This window comes from Chiroxiphia lanceolata, chromosome 27 (genome assembly GCF_009829145.1).
Source record: "Chiroxiphia lanceolata isolate bChiLan1 chromosome 27, bChiLan1.pri, whole genome shotgun sequence".
NCBI lineage: Eukaryota > Metazoa > Chordata > Aves > Passeriformes > Pipridae > Chiroxiphia > Chiroxiphia lanceolata.
In genome coordinates this window covers 4,175,789-4,189,194 of record NC_045663.1, presented here as the reverse complement: position 1 = coordinate 4,189,194, position 13,406 = coordinate 4,175,789, and positions in this window count along the sequence as shown.

The window sequence follows — 13,406 nt, the reverse complement described above, 5'->3', positions numbered from 1 at the left end:
ACGTGTGGATGTGGCACCTGGGGACAGGGGTTAGTGGTGAACACGCTGGTGGTGCTGGGCTGATGGTTGGACTTGACAACCCTGAAGGTGTTTTCCAACCCCAGTGCTCAGTGTGCAGGTCAGGAGGTTCCTCAGGTGGGGCTGGGGCAGGACAGACACCCCCAGGTAATGTAGGGAGGTTCTTTAAGGGGCCTTTTTCAGAAATGTTCCTGAAACTGTGTCCTTTTGGTCAAAGGAACACATAGAACCTTGTTGGCTCTGCATAGACTGTGTTCCAGTCTTGGTCCCTTTTTCACCAACAGAAATTTTTACAGTTCTGATAAACTGAAGTCTGTCCTGCTGAGTTTCAGCAGGTGCCTTGCTGTGTCCTTCAGTGGCAGAAATGATTCCTCTCTCAAAGCTGGGCTGATTATTGTACCTCTGTTTTTTCCCTTAATGACTTACTGTGAAAAGGGATGTAAAATAAGAAAAATGAATAGTGTTTCACGTGTGAAGTCAGGGAGCAGAGGGTGATGCTGCCTTGGCTCAGAGTCCTTCCAGCTCGGGGGATTGTAAGATTTGCAGTTATTTTTTCATGTGAAGGGAATTTCTCCATGCAGTGCACTTCACCATTCTTAGTGCTAAATTGGTGAAGAGCTGAAGTGAGAATTTGTGTTACTACTGGTGCAATGGGCAGCATCTGGTGTTCTCAGGAATGCTTCATCAGGATTTAGACCTTTCCTGGGTTTTCCTTTTGATGGAGCTGGAACACCTTCTCCGTTCTTGCTTTCACCGGGTGTTCATCCAGTGTGATTCACTTTGCTCAGGTTTGTTCTGACCACTGTTGTATTTTCTATGTTTTTCTTCTATGAAAAATCATGAGGGAAAACGTGTTAAACACAAAAAATCTTAACAACAGGCAATGGCCACATGATGTGCAGGCCCCTCAGAAGTGTCTCTTTTTTCAAAAGCAAACCAAAAAACTTAGTGTAGACCCATTAACCCCACAGCAGAGACTCTGGTTTTGCAGAATTCCCAACAGTCTCCCTGGGTTTAGACTATTCCCCCTCCTTGCTGCTGGGGTATCCTGCTGCCAGGTTTCATCCCCTTCATTTCCAGAATAATCTCCCATGGGGGGGCAGAAAAAAGCTGTTAAACTGCCCTGATTTCCATCTCGCTGGTCTGTCAGGGAACAAGGTGTCTGAATCCTTTCCTCTGTATCTCCTGTCCTTAAAAAAAAAAAGGAAGGTTTGAGTGTAAGGAATGTCCGGGGTCGTGGTAACGGTGCATTTGTTGCAGGTTCTGTCCCAGCAGTGGCACTGAGCAGCTATTTCAGGAAGGCACACTCAGCCTCCCACCATCCCCCATCCTGTCATTCCCCTCCTGCTGTGTCAGAGGGGCCCTGCCTGTTCCCCAAATGCCTCCTCTCCTTTTGAGTCCTGAGTTTTCAAGCTGTCCTTAAACTGTCCTCTGCTTCCATCCCGTGCTGACAGCAGGTAGGGGAAGTGGAATGTTACGTGTGTGTTACCTGAATGAAGGTGAATAAATCACGATGTTTCCCTGTTTGCACTGTGACACACTTTATTTTTTGTCTTTTTAAAGTATTTATGTACAGAAACAGTGACTTGAGCAAAACGGGCCTCTGAATCTAGTTTGTCAGAACTTAACTTGTGCTAACATCTCACTGGCAAATATTTTTTCATCACAAAAAAATTAATTTAAAACAAATTCAGTTGAAGTACAGTTGAAGCATAGATTTTCTTTATTTGAATTGTAAGTGTGGTATATAGTGGTTTAAAGGTTGAACTTTTCCAAGTGGATTGACTTCTCTCTGCAGAGCCGGAGCCAGAGCGCTTGTTAAAGAGAATGTTCTCAAACTAGAACTTACAGGGAACTTTCCAGAGCTCAATAAAAATCAGTTTGAGGCTTCCTGTGTTCTCAGAGGGATCAGTGGAGCTGTTAAACCTATTTTAACAAACCTGTTAAACCTCCTGTTTGAATGTGTTGGAACAGATTCTGCCCCAAGTGCAGCCCTGCATGCTACAGAGAAGGATCCTAGAGGAGAGCAGAGCAGGAATGCTTTGGCTTAGGAGCGAGGTGGGGCAGTGTAAGCAGTGCTGAGCTGCTTCCTGCCCTGGGCTCCAGCTCCAGGATCACGGGAGGAGCGGGCACTGGGACTGGCAGGACTCCAGGGCTGTCCTGCAGCCCGTGGGCAGCTGTGGTAAGTAGCTCGTGTGCTTCTCAGAGTCCTGGCACAGAGGGGTTTGGTCTCCGTCTAACTAGACTTGCAAAATTTGGGATGAAACACTTTTGTGACCTTGTATCCTGCTTTACCTTTCTCTCCCAGGTTGTTCCTTCTGCTTTATTTCTTCCAAGAGTCACAATGTACATCTACATTTATGTGTGTGTACACACACATGTAATACCTCTGTGTGTGTGGTAAAACTTACCTAGACTGTTGTTTAGGTTGTCTGGAGTACGTACACATCCCTGTTAATTGTGTGTGTTACTGCTGTGCATGTGTGTGGCATGGCACATACACACTGTCCCATGTCCTGCACAGTGTAGAGGTAATTCATGCAGAGATGTATATCCCTAAAAACCCAAGCTCATGTGAAGCTTTCTGATGCATTGGTCACAATGATACAGTGATGTGAGGAGTGATGTGTGGAGGTTTAAGAAAATTAATCTCAAGCTGGGTAAGAATTTAACATCCACTTTTTTCTAACTCTAGGAAATAGCCACATCTGTATATTGTATCTTAAAATTTCTCAGCAGTGGTCCTGTACTGCACCATGTCTGCTGTTCAGGGAGCACCTCCCATTCCCTTCTCCCTGTGAGATACAGTGCTCTCACTCCGTTTGGAAATCACTCTGGTTTTGTTTTAAGCCACCTTTACTCCATATTTTCCCCTTTCTGTTTTTACCATATTTCATGGGCCTTTATGTTTTAATCCTTTCTCACTGCAGGAATGGAGGAAGGAAGACAATTGAGCCTCAAGAAGGACTGTGGTTCTAGTGAGATGGCAGCGACTGACCGCGCGTGCCACGGGTGCACCCCCAGGCCCCTCTGCCCCCATCACTGCATTCCAGGAGGGATGCCAGGGCTGCTCATGCTGGCTTAGATAAAACATAGCTAAACCTTGGCCCAGTGTCTTCAGAGATGCTTTTGTGCACAAAGCAAAGTTAGATTTGAGGTACAACTCACTGCACTGTCTGTGCCTTATTCAGTCACGCAGGTAGTTTGTAGGGACTCATACGAGGTGTTTTATTCCAGGGCAGTGGTGCCTTCAGCACTGTGGTAGTTCCTGGAGAACATTCTATGCATCTTATCTTACTTAAATGCAGTGATGCTCAAGGCAGGGCAAGAGCTGCGAGATGGAAGCTGGTTGAGAAGCTTTGTGCTTCCCTCCCAGTCTCCATGCTCAGCTGGGCACGTGTGAGCCTGGTGTGCTGCTGGACTGCTGGGGGCCTTGAGGAAGGAATGTTTGGAATATTTGCCCTGACTTTGGCATCTCCACATTCATACCACAAATCCTGATTTTACAGAAGAACATCTCTAATATCCACTGCATGGAATCTGGGGTCCCAGCTCCTTTGTCATTATCCATTCTGGTTTTGGGTGAGGGATTAATGCAAGCTGGTTGTATGCAAGAGGGAATAAAAAAGGAAGAGGACAGACTTGTTGAATTGGCAGCCTGACATAGTTTGTGAAACACATGACAGGAAGGATCCCTGTGTGGGAGTGCTGGGATGTTGGTGCAGGGCAGGGAATCCGACTGGAGCCTGAGCCGTGCCAGCCCTTTGCTCAGTGAGGAGGGTGAGCAGTATCCAGTCCTAACGAAAGGTTTGCTTAGTTGGCACAAACCAAAGGAGGAAAAGAGGTGTGATGCCCTAGTGTGGACAAGGATGACATGGTTTTGCCCAGAGATATTTTAGTGTTTCTCATATACATGCTGGAGTGGGATCATCTGTCCTGGGGGCAGTGCTTCTGGACTGGTGTGTGCTGTCAGCCAAGGCCTCTCCATTTCCTGTCACTCCTTGGAGATGAAGGAAGAATTCCTTGCACTGGCAGTATTTTCCTCTGTCAGCTGTGTAAAAGCTTAATTAAGATGATGGTGCATGATGTGGCTTCATAAATGTTTTTCTGTTAGGAGGTTTTAGATATTGAGGCCCTAAAAACTCCCCCAATCATCATCATCATCAAATGTCACTGTAGACATAAATAAGACTCTGAAGGTGAGCTCTGGATATGTTTTATGTGCTGGTGTTGCTGTAAATGCTCCAGTGCCAGCAACTTATACCAACCCTCCACCATCATCTTGTTTGTGCTGATAAAGCTGTTAGCAAGACATATTTAAATTAAATGAAAGATAAGCTTCACCAGTGGTTCCTTTAAATCTGGATCAGTTCTGGATCTGTTTTCCACATAGTCCCACGGGGATATACATTTAAAGCTAAAGGGGCAGCTAAAGGGTGAGATCAGGCAGCTTAATGTGGCACTGCCATCAAAAAGAGCACTGGATTGTGCTTGGAATGCTTGGGGTCAGCTGGGGCCTTGAGGAAACTGGAGGAATTAATTATTCTGGGAAGCCATCTAGACTAGAAGGTGGACTGTGGGTGTGAAGGACAGCTGGGGTCACTTCTTAGTCAAAACTGCTGGTACAGTCATCAGTCCATGTTCCTGGCAAAAGCAAAAAAGATTACACTGGAAAAAGTCCAACCCAAGGTATTAAAGGAAAATCAGAGTAAATGGAGTGGGGGAGGACTGGTGAGCAACAAAAGGTGCTTGTCAAAGGTCAGGAAGTGAAGGAGCTGCTTGAGATGCTGTGAGGTGGGGTAGGGAGAGGCTTCATGTTCAGCTGAAGGGAGAACATGGTGTGCAGAAGGGTGGGTGACAGAACTGAGTACTTGCAGTGCAATGGCTGTGCTAAAACCAGGAGAGACTGACTGATGTGTTCCTGAGTGTAAGTGCATCGTTAGCAGGGGAGTTCTGGTAGGAAATGCATCAACTTGTCAGTCCTGGCAGCATCTCATGAATGGAAAATGGCAAATCACAGGCAGATGTGTAGTAGAGGTGGATGGTGTGGGCTGGTACAACCCTGTTCATCTGATCTCTGCACTGCACAATGCATTTCCATAGACAGGATGCTTATCCCTGCAAAGTGCAGAAGCTGGGAATGAAGACTGCAGCAGCTTCTTCCAAGGGACTCTGTCCTGAGGCTCAATCCTACCAAGGCATGGCCTAAACAAGTACTCTAAATCCATGTGCTTCAAATTCTGAGTAACAGATTTAAAAATACGGAGGAAAATGATCAAGTATGTTTTGTCACAGAACAATTAATTTGGCGAGTTTCTTTGAGAATAATAAATAGATTCCTAAAATTCAGTAAGTCCCATTTGCCTGGACTTTGAAGCATGTGATACAGTGTTGGACACCACTAAATCAACTTGAGTAGAAATACAGGAAATTTAGGGTGGGAGTTGCTTTAAAGGACAACAGTGGCAGGGAAGGTTATGCAGGAGATTTCCAGCTGGGGGAACATAATGAATTTCCCAGTTTTTTGGGATGCATTTCAGCATATACTTATGTTGAAATAGCACTTATATACTATGGCATCCTCAGCTGGAAATTGTGGAGAGATGCTGTAGCTTTTCCCTGGATGCTGTAACTTTTCCCTGACTTTCCCCTTCCCAGTCTTCCATGAGTATGAGAAGTTTTGGAGAGGCACAGGGAGTGTACATGTTCTTGCCCAGAGCATGGGTCTGGTGTGGAGGAGTGCACAGACACACACTCAGGAACCAGATATGCAGAGCTGCCACAGGGATAACGGGAATGTGGGACACAGCTGTGAGAGGAGGCTTTGGGTGCAAATTATTCAGGGCCCGTAGGAGCAGGAGAGTCCATGTGATGAGTTACAGGGGCTCAGTCCTGTGCTTTGCAGCATCTTGTGGCACAGGAGTGAAGCTCTTCAGAAGAACTTCTTGATGGGGAGGTCCATTTAAATCCGTGTGTGCTGCTGGTCCATCTCCTTTGGCTGGGAGATGCACGAGGCTGGCAATGAGGAAATCATTCCAGGACAGGATTTGTCAGTCTGCTGTTGATATTGTCACATGTTTACTTAAGAAAATGCAGTGAGAGGCTGGTGATGAGAACTTGGAAAATCTCCATGCATCTGGTGGTTCAGGGGTTGGTCACACAGGTGACATGGGAGTGGGGAGGCTCAGAAAGGGCAGACAGTGATTTCTTTCTCCCAAATAGGTTGGAGTAGAGAAGCCTTCTGGATGTCCTGTTCCCAGGTGCAGCACATGGCACTGCTGTTGAGCTCTTCTTGCTTACAAGGAACTAAATGGAAAGGCCCAAGCCCTGTGGCACATCTTTGTTCTGAACTGAACAATCCTGCTTTGCTTATTCTGACAGTGAACCAGTTGAGCAGTTTGGTGGTTTTCCAGCTGGGGATGGGAGATGAGGGAAGTGATGATGATGTGTAGGGTGAGAGTGCAGTGAAGTGAATGAACTGTGCCCACCAGAAACCTTCTGTTGACAACTTCAACCAGCTCAACGTGTCTCTCAGTACAGGCAGTGCTGGCACTGCAGTGGTCTTGCGGCCCAGAGTCAGCCAAGGAGCTGTGAGGCTTGTCAAATATCAGAGTTACCTTTGTAATCCTGGGTTCAGGCAGTGTGTTCCTGATGGTTGCAGATGAAATCCAGCTGGAGGCTGTGCTTGGTGAGGAATGCAGATCTTGCTTAGCTGAGTGTGTGGCTGCCTGGGAGCGTCGACGGTTTGAGCGTCAGCCCTGGACCTGCCCACCCAGGAGGGTTGTCTGTCTGTCCATGGCTCATTGCCACAACTGTGTCAGGACAGGCACCCAACCCTGGGTTCTTCATTAAAAGAGGGTGTTGTTTTGTGGCCATTTTCTTTGGCCATCAGGATACTGGTGTTCCTTGTCCCCAGCTTGATTCAGAGCAGCTGGAGTTGTGTGGCCATTCCTGGAGGCAGCTGGGGATGTTCCTGATGGGTTTGAAGGCACCTGCAGTTGTAGAATCATGGAATGGTTTGGGTTGGAAGGGACATGAAAGCCCATCTAATTACACCCCCTGCCATGGGCAGGGACACCTTCCACTAGACCAGGTTGCTCTAAGCCCTGTCCAATCTGGCCTTGGACAGTTCCAGGGATGGGGCAGCCACAGCTGCTCTGGGCAACCTGTGCCAGGGCCTCCCCACCCTCACAGGAGAGAATTTCTTCCCACTATCCCATCTCACCCTACCCTCTGGCACTGGGAAGCCATTCCCCCTTGTCCTGTCCCTCCATCCCTTGTCCCCAGTCCCTCTCCAGCTCTCCTGGAGCCCCTTTAGGCCCTGCAAGGGGCTCTCAGGTCTCCCTGGAGCCTTCTCTTCTCCAGGTGACCCCCCCAGCTCTCCCAGCCTGGCTCCAGAGCAGAGGGGCTCCAGCCCTTGGAGCATCCCTGTGGCCTCCTCTGGACTCTCTCCAGCAGCTCCACATCCTTGTGCTGTTGTTCCCAGGGCTGGAGGCAGCTCTGCAGGGGGGTCTCACCTGAGGGGGCAGAGGGTCAGAATCCCCCCTCCCCTGCTGCCCACACTGTGGGATCAGCCCAGGGCACGGGGGGGTTCTGGGTGCCAGCACACATGGCTGGGGTGTGTGGAGCTTCTTATCCACCAACACCCCCAAGTCGTTCTCCTCAGGGCTGCTCTCACTGAGTTCTTCTCCTGGTCTGTGCTCCTGTCTGGGATTGCCCTGACCCAGGTGGAGGACCTGCAGTTGGACTTGTTAAACTTGATTAATAAAATAAATAAATAAAATATATTAATTTATTATTTAATTTATTAATAAATATTTATTTTGCATTGCTTCCATTCTTGAGAACTTTTATTCCATCAGGAGGTTCTGTGCTCCAGTCAGTGACTGTCAGAGCTGTAAGCAAGGGGTTAACTAAAGCATAGACTTTGTTTTGATTCTGGGCTTTAATGAATAGGAGAGTCAACAGGAGAGTCATGTTCTTTTTTCCACCAGTGAGTTTGAATAGCAAAGCAGTGCCACTGGGCCCTTATCTTAATTTTACTTTTTCAGCAGGGTGTATTAGGACAAGCTATGTGATTCTTTCGATTCTCTCCTTGGCTCACTAGAATTGTCATCTCATTTTTTCCTGCCTTCCCAAGTTGTTGTGTGGGTTAAGTCTCTTTAGTGCTTTGAATTTAATGTTTTGGTTCACACAGTGGTTGGCAGTTTGGATAACAAGCAGTTGAAGAGGGGAAGCTGGTTCCAGGTTCTGCCCAGCCTGCTGAGCTGGTGTGTAGGACACTGCACACCCAACCCCAGCCCGGGTCTGTGGGGACACAGGCAGAAAATGCATCTTGGTTTCTCCAATAACATCTTTTTTTACTGTCTGTCTCCTAAGATGGGAGCAGCACCCTGGGGCACAGCCAGGCTGATCTCACCAGTGCACTTGATATTCCTCGTGGGATGTGCTAAAGGAAAACAGTCGGTAGAGCCTGTGTTTGTGGATGGGGAGGGGAGAAAAGAGATCTTGGGAGAGCAGCTCTTCTGTGGGGCTTACATCAAGAAAGCTGTATTTGAGTGCTTGGAGGGAGGGATGGGAAATGGAGGAGGGGTCCTTGTTTGTATCTGCCCATTTACAGGGTTCTTGTGCCTCTCTCTGTTTTGTATCTGCCAATTTCTGGGGGTTTGCACCTTTCTCTGTCCATCTGCTCTGGCACTGCTGAGGTAAGAGCTGGTGACTGCCAATGCCCCAGTGCAGGAGCTCGTGGGGTTCCCCCTGAGCAGTGTCACTCAGCTGTTTCTGTTCTCTGCTGCCTGGCTGTGTCACTACTGAGACCTGGCTCCTGCTCATGGAGCTCCTGCCTTTGTTGGATCAGGAGGGGAAAGGGGAAAGGCAGATTTTATGATTGCAGGTTCAAGAGGTAATATAATTCAGGTCTGCAGGTTAAAAGAACCTGTGTGTGTGGTTTGTACATGGTTGGAAAGGCAAAGGGGTGAGTGAGAACAGACAGTTCTGCTTTGGTAGCTCTAGTTGTGAGCAAGTGAATAATTGTTGCTGGGGAAGGATATGTATGAATGGTTCATTTCCTACCTAAGGCTTCATGTCCAGGAACTGCAGATTGGTGCTCAGGTTGGAGGGAAGCATGATCTTGGAGAGGAGCTGATAACTGGTAACAGCATCCTCTGGGGAACAGTTGCTGATACATGAGCAGTAGAAACCAACAATTAAAGGTCAGGGTTGGCATTTTGTTGGCATTAGGAGGAGAATCATGAGAAATTTAGCCTGGCTGGAGCTGTGACACCAACAACAGATGTCTGTGAGGTTTTAAGTGCAAAGAGCATGTGTTCTGTCTGTCTCCAGTGACTGCAGCCTGTTAAAGTAAATAACTGCTTGGGATGTGGCATTTGGAGGGCAGGCAGTGAAATGGAGTGAGATGTCTGGAGACAACACTGTTCTGGAGGTGGTGTCATGATGTGCTGTTCTCAATGTTTTAGCACCAGGATCTGGTTTAAAGTTTTGCAGTTGAAGACTTCAGAATATTGAAAGGGAAACAAGGAGGAGAATGGCCAAATACCCATTCTGTTGTGGTTCAAGGAATAGAAGATCTCTGAGGTGAGATGGGCAGGTAAGTGAAGCAGCAACTTTTGGGTTGGGTGTAATATTTCAGCTTTACCATTCTTTCCTGTCTGTGCTGAGCTGTGGCTTGGGTAAGTCCATGTCTCAGAGTGAAAGCCAAAATCTGGCCTTACAGAGTTTGAAGGCTCAGGATTCTAAAAATAGATATCTTTGCTCAGAATTGTAATTTAGGATGGGATTCATCCTACTGACTCAAGCTATTAAAAATCGTAGCATCCAGTCCAAACCCATCAGTAAGAGCCTTCTGAAGACATCTCCTCCCACAGTCTGAGATGTACTGCTCAGAAGGGTGCCTGGCTCTCCCTGTTGGCTGCAGGGCACTTCGTTTGTGTAGTTTAAATGAGCTACATTCCTTCTGGAAAATAAAGGTAAGTGCACGTTGCACGCCCGGGTGTCAAGACCTCTGCACCTGCACAGGTCTGGCTACTCCTGGCATGGATTTCAGAGCACCTTACCCAGGGATGCTACATTGAGGAGTTTGAAGAAATCTGGGAAGTTTGCAGCTGGAGAATGTCCATCATGGGGAGGGGCAACACGCTGCAGGATTGCCCAGGCTGGGGAGGGCCCAAGGTAACGAGTCCATGGGGCACCTCTGCACCGTGTGCTCTGTGTGGCCAGGGGCTGACGGGCTCTGTGGGGTGGGGGGGATCTGAACACCAGCCCTGGGGGCCCAGCAGAGGTGCAGATGCAACTTTTAGGAAGCCTAGAAAAGACCTGGAGAGGGTCTTTGGACAAGGACCTGGAGTGACAGGACAAGGAGGGGTGGCTTCCCAGTGACAGAGGGCAGGGTGAGATGGGATATGGGGAAGAGATTCTCTCCTGTGAGGGTGGGGAGGCCCTGGCACAGGTTGCCCAGAGCAGCTGTGGCTGCCCCATCCCTGGAAATGTCCAAGACCAGGCTGGACAGGGCTTGGAGCAACCTGGGCTAGTGGAAGGTGTCCCTGCCCATGACAGGGGGTGGAACAAGGTGAGCTTTGAGGTTCTTTCTAAGCCAAACCATTCTGGGATTCTCTGCATTGGAACACTTCATAAAGAATTTATGGGGTAGATTTGAACTTTTGCTATGAAACAGTTTGTGAGTGATACCATGAACACGAGCATTGCTGTGCCTCACAGTGCTCTTGTAGCTGCGTCTGGAGGAGGATCTGCTGATTTCCCTGGGGGTGTGGCTGTAGTGTGTCATGTGCTGAGCTGCACCTGCCTGTAGGAAAGGCTGAAATACTTTAATCAGATTTTCTAGACAGTCCTGTTATCACATCAGACGAAATGGAGAGATTCCTTATGGAAACAAATACATGGAGCGAATCAGAAGGGAAGAGACGGAGGTACAAAACTCCCAGAGCACACCCCTGGGGAGGCATTCCCTCCTTAAAGGAGCATTTAGTGTAGGTTATGTGCTGGAAAAAAGAAAAAAAAAGTATATGTGTCACTTAGAGCTGCTTTAGAAATCTTGGTTTTACAGAGAAACTTGGCGTTTTAGTAGATTTTAAATAAAGACTTTCAAAACTTCCCCTGGAATGGAATTTTGAAAATTATTCTAGAAAACCTGCACAGAGTAATTTTGAAATAGGTAGTATTTTAAATTAAAAAATGGGAAGTTTGGACTGGTTTTCACATCTTTGTTTGGATTGTATTTTGCCACATTGAGTGGCATTGAGTTATTTTGCTATTTTTTTTCAGTTTCAGTAAAACACAAGCAGAGGTATGTTTTGATCCAAAGGAAGGATGGCAGCAGCACACTCTGCTGTCTGTGCTCTTCCAACTCCATCTGTACATCCTAGAAAGATGTAAAAAGGGAAGTCCCTGATCAAAACTCATCATTTTTATAAATTCAGATATGTAACCACAATTTGTGCTCTGGGATACAACTGATGCTCAGAAAAGAACCATCCTGTGGGATCAAGGCAACTTATCCATGGGCCGTAGGAACAAGCTGGTGTCTTGTGTGTAAAGTTTACACTCCAGTCATTCAGTTCAGTGCAAAGTCATTTAAGCTTAGTGTTTCTGCTCAATCACATCCTCAGATTCCCCAAAACCATTGTGGAAATGTCATTCCCTGATCAAAGCTCATGAGGCCAGTAGGTGGGTTTTCTGCCCATGTTTGGGAGGTACCCCAGAACCAAGGACTGCTTTGACTTTTTCTTAATAACCACAAAACCCATAAATACATTTCATGGGGATTTTATTTCACCAGAGGAGCTTTCTGTGACTCAGTGAAATAACAGTTTAACAGCCAGAGCCCCTAGTTGCTCTCCAATTTTATTACAATATTATACACACCAGCCATAACCTGGGAATCACCTGTATTACCAGGCAGCTGAGATTTTTTGTTTGTAAGGGAAAAAAAAGGATTTCCAAGGAAGAAATGTAGATTTGGAGCTTATGTTCTTTCTGTACACCAGCTTTCTATGCTGTTGGGTGTGTCCCTTGCCCTGCCTCTGCATGGAAATAAACTGAATTAGGTTTCCAGTGCTAGAACAGAGGGAGGCACCTCTTTTTCTTACAGGTATCTGGGAAAATAGTTTAAAATACTTTGAAGGTGCAGTGTGTCAGTCCATAGGATTTAATCATAGAATCACAGAATGTCCTGATGGTCCTTGAGTTGGAATGGACCCCTAAGACCATCAAGTCTTAACTCCTGGCCCTGCCCAGGACACCCCAACAATCCCACCCTGTCCCTCAGAGTGTTGTCCAAACACTCCTGGAGCTCTGGCAGCCTTGGGGCTGTGACAGTGCTCTGGGGAGCCTGGGCAGTGCCCCAGCACCCTCTTATTTTTTAACCTTTTTTTGAGGCTGAGCAAATGAGTTTTGATTTCCCAGCAAGAGGCCTCATTTTGCCTGGTGTGGGACACAATATTTTGCCTCCCCCCCGTCCTGGTCTCCTGAATGCAGTCAGGACAGAATAAAACTCCTCCAGCTGATGGCCAGTGACTTCATCCAGACTCTGTGCTACTTTCTTGTCTTCTAGAAATCTCTTTTCCCTTAACCCCCAGTAAGTTTGCTCTCTACAAGAGCTGTGCTGATGTTTTGGGTTTGGTGGGTGCCCCCCCTCAGGTTGGCACAGGGCCATTGCTGTTCCCCCATGAGCAGCAGATAAACTCTGGTGTCAGTGTCCCCCCAGCAGCAGGTTATAGAAAATACAGGCGGGGTTGGGATGGTGCCACCCCAAGGACAGAGGTGGGGACAGTGGGCACCTCTCCAGCCTCTGAACTGGGGCATTCAGTAAATCTGCTTCATTCACTTTTCCACGATTTCTTTTCCCTGTTAAAGCTGTTCAGGTGTCTCTCCTGTGCCTGTGTGTGTGGAGATGGATTGCCTTTTTCTGCCTTAGGCTTTTTCCCATCAATAATGATGGCATCCCTCTGTGCTCGAGCACAAACAGACTTTCAGAAGCGTTTGAATTATTTTCCCCCTTGTTTTATCCTGTTAGAGTGGCACAGCGATGACAGCTCAGTTTTGAGGCTGCTGGGTGGTTAAAGCTCTCCCTTGCTGTGTTTGTCACAAGGTATGAGGCTGTATTAGCCCTGACAAGACACTTTATTTTAACCTTACTAGCACCGACATCCTTCCTGCTGATTGCCCAAATCAAAACTTCTCTGCTAAAATTTATCTTGCCAGATACTGTGAGATATTACCAACACTTTAAGGCCAAGTTGGACATGGCTTGGAGCAACCTGGTCTAATGGAAGGTGTCCCTGCCTGTGGCAGGGAGGTGGAAAAAGATGAGCTTTAAGGTCCCTTCCAACCCAAACCATTCTGTGACTCATAAA